The sequence below is a fragment of the Conger conger genome, chromosome 6 (assembly GCF_963514075.1).
Source record: "Conger conger chromosome 6, fConCon1.1, whole genome shotgun sequence".
Lineage (NCBI taxonomy): Eukaryota > Metazoa > Chordata > Actinopteri > Anguilliformes > Congridae > Conger > Conger conger.
Genome location: NC_083765.1, coordinates 60,158,809 through 60,170,675, shown reverse-complemented (window position 1 = coordinate 60,170,675; position 11,867 = coordinate 60,158,809). Strand labels below are relative to the sequence as shown.

Here is an 11,867-nt window from a genome sequence, read left to right as displayed (position 1 = left end):
GACGAGAGCTCAAAAAAGAACGCGGGAAAAGTTCGTAGTGCTACGTCGATTTAGAAGCGTTAGTAAGCGCTAGGCTACCTGTTTGCTAAGTTAAGTCGTTGCATTCTCAATGGAGTGACAATTAGCTAACACTAGCTAAAGTGCTGCATATGGTTCGCAATTACGTGAGGCGATGTACCCTGATGTAAAATCCAGAAATTACCTGCTACCAATTGTTTCAGACCATAAGTTGGGCACAAGGTGAAAGCCTAATAAAATTGGGAGAGCTCACAAAATTAGCCAGATCTATTCCGGCTTTTAAGGTAAGGCCACGTGCACATTTAGGCTGACGCAAAGCTTGAACAAGGCTTTGTTTTTTTGTTTTTTGTCTTTTTATAATGAAACATTGAACCCACAAATTCACTTTTTACAATTGCCATAAATTGGAATGCAGATTATAAAAGTAATGTGGCCGTGTTCATAAAAAGTCTGACCACTAAGAAAGGCAACTATGAAAGTTGTATGAAGTTTAACCATCACATTTCACAGAGCTGCCATTTTTCCGTATATCTGACTGGAAGGTCTTGAAGGTATTAGTTTGACAGTATGTGAACCTTTCAGTGTTGGGTCATTTTCAACTTTTCTGTATCTGTGTTTCAGATTAAAATATCTGGTAACGACAGACAAAGACGTGTAGTTTTTCTCTTGTAACTAACTGCTTTCCACCTCTAGAGGTCGCCATTTCCAAAGTAATACTTGCTCCTGTACGCTCGCTTGACACGACAGATTCAAACACCCATCTTAGATTGCCCTTTAGATTGCCCATTTGCCCGCTGCTGGGAGTTCTTGTCTTCATGGCTCAACTGAAGCAAACAACATATTTATTGGATGAGATGTGTTAGTGTGGTCTCAACGCACTGTGGCAGAGATCACTGTGCAAATATTGTGTAGCTGACTGCAAATTCCGCAGGGTCAGGTGGGGAAACTTTGTGTCTTTTGTAGAAAATGTGACTTTTGCTGAGGTTGAAAGTGCCTGTTTCATAAAAAACGCTCATATAATACTTTATGAGCCGTAAAAACACAGGTTATTGAGGGGTTAGGCTTTTATTTCTGGAACAAATTGCCAACTTTGCAGTATAGGAAAATGCCAGATAACATTGCCAGCAACAGCGACTGAAAAAAGAAACCGAGAGGAACCATCCAAAATGGACTTTAAAATATAACTTTCACGTCTGACGAATAGATTTCACAAGTTTCAATCACATGAGACATTGCAGTCATTGCAGTTAAAGTTCATACTTCAAAAGACAATCTAGGGAGAGCACAACTTTGAATGACAAAACGGACCGTGGTCCAATCTCTAGCCTTTGCCTGTTGTAACCTTAATAGAGGGAAAAGTCCAGAAAGCTGAAGAATTGATGTATAGAAAACCCACAGAAATGCTCCTCAGAGTGACACACTCCTGCTTTTGTTTGTTTTGTTTGGGTTTTTCTCAACTGGTTACTCAACAGGGTCCAAGTGCGTATCTATGTGGTCTTTTTGGCACCGGAACTATACTTCTCTCTAAGGGTTTTCAGCATGCTTGTACCTGCTTGTGCTTATGCACTATGTGTTGTATGTGTAACCCTCATTAGTTTCACCTACTTAAAGTGAATAGTCCCTCACTTTAGCACTAGTATTAGTAGTTGGGTATTTGTAGACACTCCCTAAGACCCTAAAAAAACAATCTTTTTTTCTTTTTCCCAGACTGACACCATCCACCCAGATACAGAGATTAGACAGAGACATTTGATAAGATTTATGACAAATAGCTTATAATCACTTAGGTTAATACAACACAGAACTCATAGAGTAAAGTAGAAGTTGACTGACATCTTGAAGATTTATAAGAAGAGCTGTTTTGGTTTATTTTGAACTTATCCTGGCTGGTCCCCCCCCCCCCCCCCCCCCCCCGAGTGCCGTGCATCGAAGTGGATTCGAAGTGTCGTCCGTCTACTATTAGCCTGCCTGCGTTCGATGGACTGAGAGGTTTCCCTCGAGAGTAGGATGTCATCCCATGGACTGATTTTCCCCCCCCACAAGAGTGTGGTAGGACGGGACATGTTCTAATCGGGACTGTATGATCAGAACTTTCGTATTGAAACACGCAAAACTTTCCCCCTTACTACTCATCTCAGCTCGAGCTATATATATTTTTTTCTCCATTTTTCTTAAATGAGATCTCATATCAAGACATTTATATATATTTTTTGGGGTTGTTGGATCCAACATAGGGTGATTTATATGATCTGAATTGATATTTCATGTTGTTCATTATATGTGTGCTACAAGATAAGGTTGAACTTTTGTGTGCTACAAGATAAGGTTGAACTTTATGATCTGTATTGCTATTTCACATTATACACCACACGTTCTACTAATGGTATTCTGAGATTCACATTGATATTTCATATTGTACACCACACGTTCTACTCGTGGTACTCTGAGATTCACATTGATATTTCATATACAACATACACACATACATGTTCATATTCATATTCAACATTTTTTTTCTAATACACTGATTTGATGTGTCAATACTGTTAATACAATCTTATCTTTGACACATGAGCTGATTGGTCTGCTGTTGTTATTGTGGGTTTGGGTGAAATTCTTAATATTATTAAGCACTACTGCAATCCTCCTGTACGAATCTTAGATAAGATACCGCTTGAGTGAATCCAGTGAGAGATATTATAAACTTTACTTGATACTAGTGCCTGCCCAGAGCATGTCTGGGAAACACAGAGTTACACTTGTCACTCTGGATAAGAGCATCTGTTGCTCAATGCCTGTAATGGAATTTAATGACACTGCAATCAATTCAATTCAATTTTATTTGTATAGTGCTTTTCACAGAGGTCTGTCACAAAGACACTTTACAGAGTAACAGAAGGAAAACCTCAAATAGTAGCAAGATAAACCTCCCCAATGGGAAGAAATCTCATAGGGGAGATATAGGGGAGATGCCCATCCTCCACTGGCCTATAGGTTGAGTTGGTAGCAGTTAAATTAGCAGGTAAAGTATAAGGTGCGCATGGAGGGATATAAAGTATGCAGTTCAGAGGGGCAGGGGGATGCACCCGGAGCTCCAGTCCAGGGCCTGGGGGCCTCACTGTGGTGAAGACAACCATGAAATGTGGGACCTGCCTCCATGCCTTATGGAAGCACCACTTCGCCAGCCACTATGTATCAGGAGGCAGAACAGAGCACACAGTCACAATCACATCCAGAGAGCCAGTCATGACACCTCTGGGATGCTGTCACTACACGTGGTGTAGATATTATCTTGCATGTCTGTCACTCAGGCAGTCCAATGGAAAGACCATAATTCATTTGAACACCTCATATAATTTGTTACTGTGCTGTAACAATAAAAAGTTTTTTACCTGCTGGTAGCCGAATGCAACTGATATATTTTATTATTATGAGACGGAGCAGTCACCTATTGGCATATGATCATAACCTAGACATTCTGACTCCATATAAAACTTGTTGTCACATTGTAACAGGCATCTCATCTTGCCTCGCACCCATATGTATGCCAGGATAGCTACTCCACTGCTTGCATTTGGTACACTGCAAATATTCTTGTATTGGGGATGACTGTGGAATTAAACTGTTTCTCTAACACTGCTCTCTGAATCTTATCTGAGCAGAACCACCTTCTAAAAAACATCCATGTCAATGTTTTATGTAAGGCAGCTTAATCAGATGTTATTGTGATTTTTGTTTGACTGAATACACTGATGGACGGGAGGTTATGGTGTCCGTCAATAATATAATCAAGGCTGAGAAAGGTGTGGAATACATGGTATGTCGTCATGTAAATTTGTAAATACGCTGTGGAAAACATACATACTGTTAGTCAGAGGATGTCATAAGTACTGGAAAAGTTTGTTGTCCATGTCCTTTCTCTATAATGGGAGAATATCGTAAATTAAATTAAATTGGATTGTATATACCTTTGTCTTAAATTAATCTTTTGATCTCAAATCCAAATAACACATTTCTCTCTTCCGTTCCGTTTCGCATTATATACTGTATATAGATAGGTGCAATGATTTTTAATTGTTTAACTCAAATGGTTGATATTCCATGTAACATATAACATTTATTACACCAAAAACTGAATTTTAGCTAAATATTACATTAAGGGTACAATTGGTAATTTCAGACTTCTAACGGTCAACAGAGAAATTGCAGCAACAAACACCTTCAAACCACAACACTGAATGAACGAGCTGACGTTGATAATGATAGGAAGGGATTTACAATGGTCTTGTAACAAAGTCTTAACACAAAAATCTTCCCTATTGTACCTTTAATCATCAAAATCTTTTCATCAATGTAGTGTTGTGCCTGTACTCTATGTACAATATGTATTTATGTATTAATTAATTGAGGTGAATATCATAATGTGATTTCATGGCAGCTTTTTCAGAGGCCAGAGAGCACTGCTGGCATGGGAAATCTAAACGCTTTTAGGGTTAAATCAGGAAACATTATACCGGCTTATTTTAACAGGCAAGCCTGCACTACATTTTTCCCAGTATTGAACATAAGCACCCTTAATATTTTAAATAAATTGTCCTCTCTTTGTATTCATCAGATGAAGGCGTCATCTTTCCATTCATAAATCATTCTGTGACAAACTGGACATCGATCTTTTAATGTCAGCGGAGGATCATCAAAGGAATCCAAGTGCTTCATGAGATCCCTGGCAGCTAGTGAGCTACAAATAGTGGAGGCAGAGGTTCTTCAAACGGATGGTCCCAAACCAGTTCTTCCTGATTAACAGACCCCAGTTTCAGTAAGGATCACCTATCAACATCTGAGTTTCATTACCTTCATTGTGTCAAATGTATGAGCGCTAACTGTGTATTACCATCACATTATTGTAAGACATAGACATTGAGTAAATATTCCGATCAAGAAAAATATCAAACCTTTTAAAATAATTATACAAAAAGCAGAGAAAGTGAAATTAGATGCAATAAGGTGTAAGATAAACTATTGGAAATGTGTCATCCTGAGTTAAATATAGTTGTGGTTGCAGATGAACACACACACACACACACACACTCTCACACACACACACTCACACACACACACACACACTCTCTCACACACACTCACACACACACACACACAATTCCAGATCTTGGTGATTATTCTGGTCTCTGATTACTTGAATCCATCCAAAAAAGGCTCAACACAGTCTAAAACTGAACAGAACTTGCACATACTTTCCATTTTAACTTGAATCTGCTCCACAAACAAACGTTTCACTCATCAAAACAAGTCCCTCAGAGCTCGCTTGTCGCCCCTGCATGACCGTTGTCCACACATCCGCGATTATGTTTTCTGAAGAGATTACATGGCAGGTGCCATGGCAGCTATTCGTGGCATCTGAATCCCCTCATTGGCTGGCTGCCCCATCTCCACACAACAAACAAACAAACAGGCAAACAGTGTCTCTACGAGACAGGTGCTGCGATGGCTTCCACAAAGGCAGTGCAGGCAGGCGGGGCTTAGCGGTTATTCATAGCTATTACTTCATAGCTGTTACTTCATCTGTCTCACTCACAAAAAGCCTCTGCCATCACTGCCATTATAATAAATAGTCAGATTCCAGACTGCTATGTGAACTGGGTGTTACACCTTGTTGTGAAACAGGCTTTGCTGTTGTTGGTCAGCATGGTGATTTTACATACAGCACAACCTGTTTAACAACAAGGGATTTGACTGCTTCTCATAATGACAGGTGTATGTAAAATCACTGTGGTGACCGACAACAAACTGTCACACACAGTTTGTAATTTTGTACTTGGATATAAATCAAGAGATTGCCGGCAAGATGAAGAGGAAGAAAGAAGAAGTCAAATCTGGTCCTTACTCCTACACATGCCAGCTGTCTGCTTAGGCAAGTGTTCTCTGGTTTCACCCGATCAGTGACCTATGCTGGCTTGCATATTCCAAGGGTGAGCTCAGACCTTACACACCCTGATTTCACAGAGCCAAGTCACCTGACCGGGCCTGTCCAGCAACACGGCCCATGAAGACACAAGTAACAGCTCAAGGCAGCCATGGCCTCTGACAAAATAAGCTGAGCCCACGCCTACTTGCGCACATACGCCCCAGGGGAGGCCAATGACCATCGGGCAGCAGACAGACGTGAACATATCTGTCCTCCAGTGAGGCTGTGTTAATGTGCTCCTGAGAAACAACAGGAATCCAAATATATGCCCCACCCCTCGCAGCAGCAAGTCAGCTGTGCATATTTACAGGACAGAACCCACCCCACCTGTCTGGGTGCTCTTGGCCAAGCTCCTTCGAAACATATAGTAATAGTTAGCAAAAAGTGCTTTCAATGAATACAAACTGTGCCAAATGTAAATGTAGATTGTCCTTAACTGTTAAAAGGTTAAAATCATTTTAGGTTTTAGCTTTTTTATGGTATAGATCTACTCTCCATCCGTTCTCTCCCAAAAATCACTGAATCTAAATCAAGAACTGAACCAAGAACTGAATGACGTAGAGGCTGAGGACAGCTCAGAATCGAGACAGTGTAATACTATTCCCCTTTCGCGACTGCCAATTGATGTGGTCTCTCAGCTGAGCTGATGTGCTGTGCTGCTGAGTGCCTCTAGGGGGCGATGGGGATCCAGGGATCTGACCAGAGCCTCAGCTTCAGACACCTGCTCCAAGACAAGGGTGGACATCTCCAGCTGAACGATATGCTTGCTGAGGTACTGTGGTGAAATTCCCATGTCCCTTTTCCCCATCCAGCACTTCAAAGGCATGAGAACTTCACACCTGCAACAGGTGTGAAGGTTAGAGAGCCTTTGGCTTAATGTTGTGGCATTTAGCAAATTCTCATTTCCAAAGTGACTTACAATGCAAACACAAGTGCAAAGGTGGCAGATCGAAGTACAGTCATTCCCCAGAGAGAGAGTAGTCCCGGAAGACAGCAAGGGCAGAACTTATCCTTTTGCCTGCCTGCTCACTGAAGTTTTGGTAGAAATGCAAATGCTTTATCACAGCACTGTATAAAGCATGTTCATAAACCGTGTTTCCCATGGAGACCAAGTACAAACAGGTACATAACCAAGGCCCATTATTATATATCACAATCATCGCCTTATATTTATATCATACAGACTGTTTTTTTTGCATTTGGCTAATTGGAGAATCTAGTTGTGAGAAATACACACACACAAACACAAATTCAGAAGTGACAACTCACAATAACATATCTGTAATTTTTCATAAAATCTGTGTATTTGTTTGGGTGCTGTTGTATGTATGCATATGTATGCATGTCTGTGTACATGGGTCTGTATACTCAAAGATACATTCTTGACAGTGGTACACAAAAATAAATAAAATGAAACAAAAATAATACTGCTTTGTGTGGGTGTCCAGCAGAACAATATTCTGTGCAGCCCGCTTCTCCTGCATACTTTGCCAGTATGCATTGAGTGGTGCACAGTTCTAGGGAGGGTCAACAACAACCAGGTAGTTCCAAGCTCACTCAGCACCAGTACAGTAGAAGTAGAAGGCTGTAGGGGGTGGGCGGGAAGAGACATCAGCACTCATTTCTATTCATGGGCTCAGATACCACAGATCAGCAAAAAACATATTAGGGCATATAAATACGGAGACACAGAGAGACAAACCTCAAGGACACTCTAAAATTACCAACACTGGACCAAAGAAGTCGGGAGTCTGGACACTTACGATTGTACCAGAACAAATTCTACTTTATACATTTATACATTATAGTGAGTGGCTTATATATATTAAATATCATGACAACAGATCCTTCTCAAAAATGTTACCAAAGCAAAAGCAATCAGTGGTGGATTAGCACTGCCAAAATATACACAAGGGTGGCACGGTCATGCAGTGGGGAACACTCTCCCCTCACAGCAAACCAGCCTGAGTTTGAATCTCGGCCAGGGCCTTTCTGTGTGCATGTTCTCCACTTTGGATTTCCTCCTGCAATCCAAAGGCTTGCAGGTTAAGCTGTTTGGAGGCTGGAAATTGCCCGTAGGTATGAGTGCGTGAGTGACGAGTGTATGCGCCCTGCATGGTGACCTGTCCAGGGTGTGTTCCTGCCTCTTGCCCCATGCATGCTGGAATGGGCTGGAATTGTAATATTTAAACATTCATTTCTTTATGTATGAAATAATATGCTATTTTTTCCACAAGGAACAATAAATACTTTTATGACTGATTTGTGGTGAAGACTGGTGATGTCGTCCATGGTGTGTAATTGAAATACATTGATTTCCTTAACTAATGTAACAGAACATTTCAGATCAAATACTTTTTTATACTATATGACATAAATGCCTATATAACTGATCTGGCTCCCCATGTGTTACCAAACACGGAGTTCTCCTCACTCAGTGACAGCATCCACTTAGCCTACACGTGCTGGTGTCCCACTGTTCTCTCCTGCTAGTGTCCTGATGTTCTTCTGTTCTGTGAAAACTAAGCTTTAATCATTCTGTTCCTGTTGAAGGAAAGTATATAGATATTAATTATTAATGGTTTCTCACTTAAGTTTCCTATCATTAGCGCCATCCAGACTTGGGTCAATTACGTAATTGTTTTGGATTCAAAGACATTCTGTTCCTCTTGGTTGGCTCAGTGGCAGTAGGCAAGATCAATCAAGAAAAGTATCTGAATCCAAAACAATTACGTAATTGACCCAGGTGTCCTCCACAGTTTATGGTGTCCTCATAAACTGTGATGGAAAGAAAGGGTGGGTTAGAGTTACAGGAGCACAGTGTTCTGCTTTTTCAAAGAAGAGGTTGGGGACCACGCAGCAGTGACGCAGTTTGGCTCCAGGGGCCTGCGGCCACAGATTGGATAAAGTTCTTACTTGCACAAGCCCTCTTAGAACATGCCATACTCCAACAAGGGCTTAATCGAATAGGACCAGCTCGAGTACTGTTTAAGTACTGTATAAAGATCCAGAGTGCATGATATCCATACGACACCCGCGTTGGATTCTCTGCATAGTTCCAGAAAGAACTATGCTGTACAGATACCCCGCTGAAGTTGTGGAATCTGGAGACAAGAGACACATTATTACTCTTTACCACTTTGTACGGAGTGTTACCTGCACTATGTGTAGAGTGAAGCTGTGTGTCAAATATTCAACAGAAATATCCACCCTGTCTTGAAATGAATTCAAAATCAGCGTACATATGCGTTGGGTCCTGTAATAGTCACAATAACAGTACTCACACATACTGTAACTATTCAGGTCTAACATGCTGTAAAGTCGGTCTCGACAGTGTTGCTAAACACCATTTGAAGGTGCTCAATAAATCTGTCGACCAGAAATGTTGCAGGGCTATAGAAATGGCTATACATAGCAAGGCATGCAGCCTCGTAACATTAAAGAACCACACTTCTTTCCACCACTTATCCATCTAAGCCAGACACTGATTAAACAGGAGGCAAGTAACCAATCATAGAGCTCCTGACATAGATGACACGCAACAGAATAATTACCTCATAAAGTACATTAAAAGGTTACAATTACTTTGAATTTCTTATGGCAGGAAGTCAAATAAAATTAGCAATTGAACAGATTATGAAGTTACATATTCCTGGCTGCTGGTAAACTGGATTTGTATATCTACTGTGTAAGTGTCATTGAGGGGAACTATTTCTAAATACTTTTTCAGCCCTGTCATATAAGAATGGGCAAAATATACTGCAGAATAATATCCATATGGTAACCATGAACTGGAAAGGAGACCAGTCAACATTTGACTTGATTTGAATCCAAAAATCTAAACAAATGAACTGACAAAATATGGCTATAGAAATTACACCAGGATGACACACTCGCAAAACACACAAGCGGACAAAGAAGGAAAGGTTCATTCATAAATACCATTCTGGTGTGGCGTGTGGAATAAAGTGGTGAAAACTGGACGCTAATATTTGTGCTGTGTCAGCACATGGACACAAAAGAAGTAACTGATGAGTGACTACAAAATAAACAGTAAGCAGTGGACACAAATAATAATAATAATAATAATAATAATAATAATAATAATGAGACAAAAAGAACTCAGGTTGAATATTCTGAATATCCAAAGATGCATGTTTCTAAGCACTACATCACAGAGATGCATCAACTGCAGCCTTGCCTGCAATGTCTCAATGTCCCCTTCAAGGTATTGTTAATGTACCACTGATAGGGGTGCAGGGATGCTATGCTATGAAGCCTATCACAGCATCTCACACCTATGTCAATACAAATATTGATGTAGCATACTAGATTGACTACTCCACCGCAAGACTACAATACGGAAGAAAGCAATTTCATGGTATCTAATCCACATCAGCATCAGGAGCATCGGCTAAAATAACACCCATTTACCAGGACGTCATACAGTAAAATAATTTCACCAATATTAGTTAATAAAAGAACAGATTCACAGATGCCTCTGGCCCTGTTATAGCCTACAGCATATTTGTAAGTGAAATTGGGCGAGGGTAATTGTATTTAACTTAGTCAACACTCACTTTTACTTCTGACTTGACCTGTCAAAAAGGATGCCCATTGCCGTGACATTGTACCACAATGCCGTGACCCGGATTCGAACCGGGGTTGCTGCGGCCACAACGCAGAGTACTAACCACTATACGATCACGGCGAGCTACATAGGCACAAAATCCCGCAGCTCTATATAATTTCAGGAAGCTTGGAGCAATGTTTAATTACTTTTAGAATTAATCCATATTTCTTAGGTCCTTCCTGACACACAAAGTGTATCTGTCTACCATGACACAGGGAACGTCGCAACTTTAGTATCCTGAACGACGAAATTAGTGCGTCACGTTTGTCCGCTTTGGAAAGACAAAATGTATTCATAGTCCTGTATGCCCGCAGGATCGATATTTACGATTCAGTGCGGTCACAACACAGATAACTAATTCGACTTAGTTAATAACGCAAAAGATGTTTTTACTTTCAACGATCAAAGGACCAAAAGTAAGTCTTTAGGCTTTTCTATCGAAGAGTTGAATAACACTAATTTAGTCCACAGAGTTTATGGACACATGCAAAAAAAGAAACGCAGTATTTCAACAAATGTATGAAATACTGCGGTACTTCATGAATGAATGTGCGACCACTTATATTAATTTTAGCATTGGTGGTAGCCTATTTATTTTTCACCAAGTCACAGACATGGGCCCTGAGCTCAAAGATTTAGAAAATCTTTAGCATCATAACTTTCTTGGTTAGTTGACTAAATGGGACATTCCTCACCTTTTGACATGCAGTATAAATGGAAAGCCAAATCATGACTGTATATGGAGCTTCCTAAAACCTCAACGAAGAGCCCCACACACAAATATTAATATTTATCAGTAGTTGCCTTCTGTGTCAGGTCAGTGTAACCAAAGCACTTTTATTCTCGGAAAATAAACCAATGTGCCCAGAATTTATGACTCACATTAATGGTCCTTCAAGGCTGGCGTCCGAATTCTGATTGACAGCATCATATGAGATGTTAGCTTTCGTCATTATTGACAGAGCTTGCTTGTCATCCAAATCAGAGTTAAACATCAGCCCTCGTGATCGTTTTGCTGAAACATGTGCACACATTTTGAAATACACAGCCTTAACCAAGCTCCTAACGGTAAACACATAGAAGGGTTATACGAGAGAAACTTCTTGCTGTTCCTAAATTTAACAGTATTATCTTAAATAACCACCGATATCTCTGAAGTTGATACTTTTTATGTTAAATGTAGATTTTGGGACCATTCATTCGTTCTTTTCATTGGGTTGCTCACTGTATGTT

The 11,867-nt window shown here is 40.3% G+C and overlaps 1 non-coding gene across 1 annotated transcript; it reads right to left on the bottom strand.

Moving 5' to 3' along the window:
- Positions 1–10,640: 10,640 nt before the first annotated feature.
- trnah-gug (transfer RNA histidin (anticodon GUG)) lies at positions 10,641–10,712 on the bottom strand. The gene has a single exon. It is a non-coding gene; the product is annotated as a tRNA-His (tRNA).
- Positions 10,713–11,867: the final 1,155 nt, after the last annotated feature.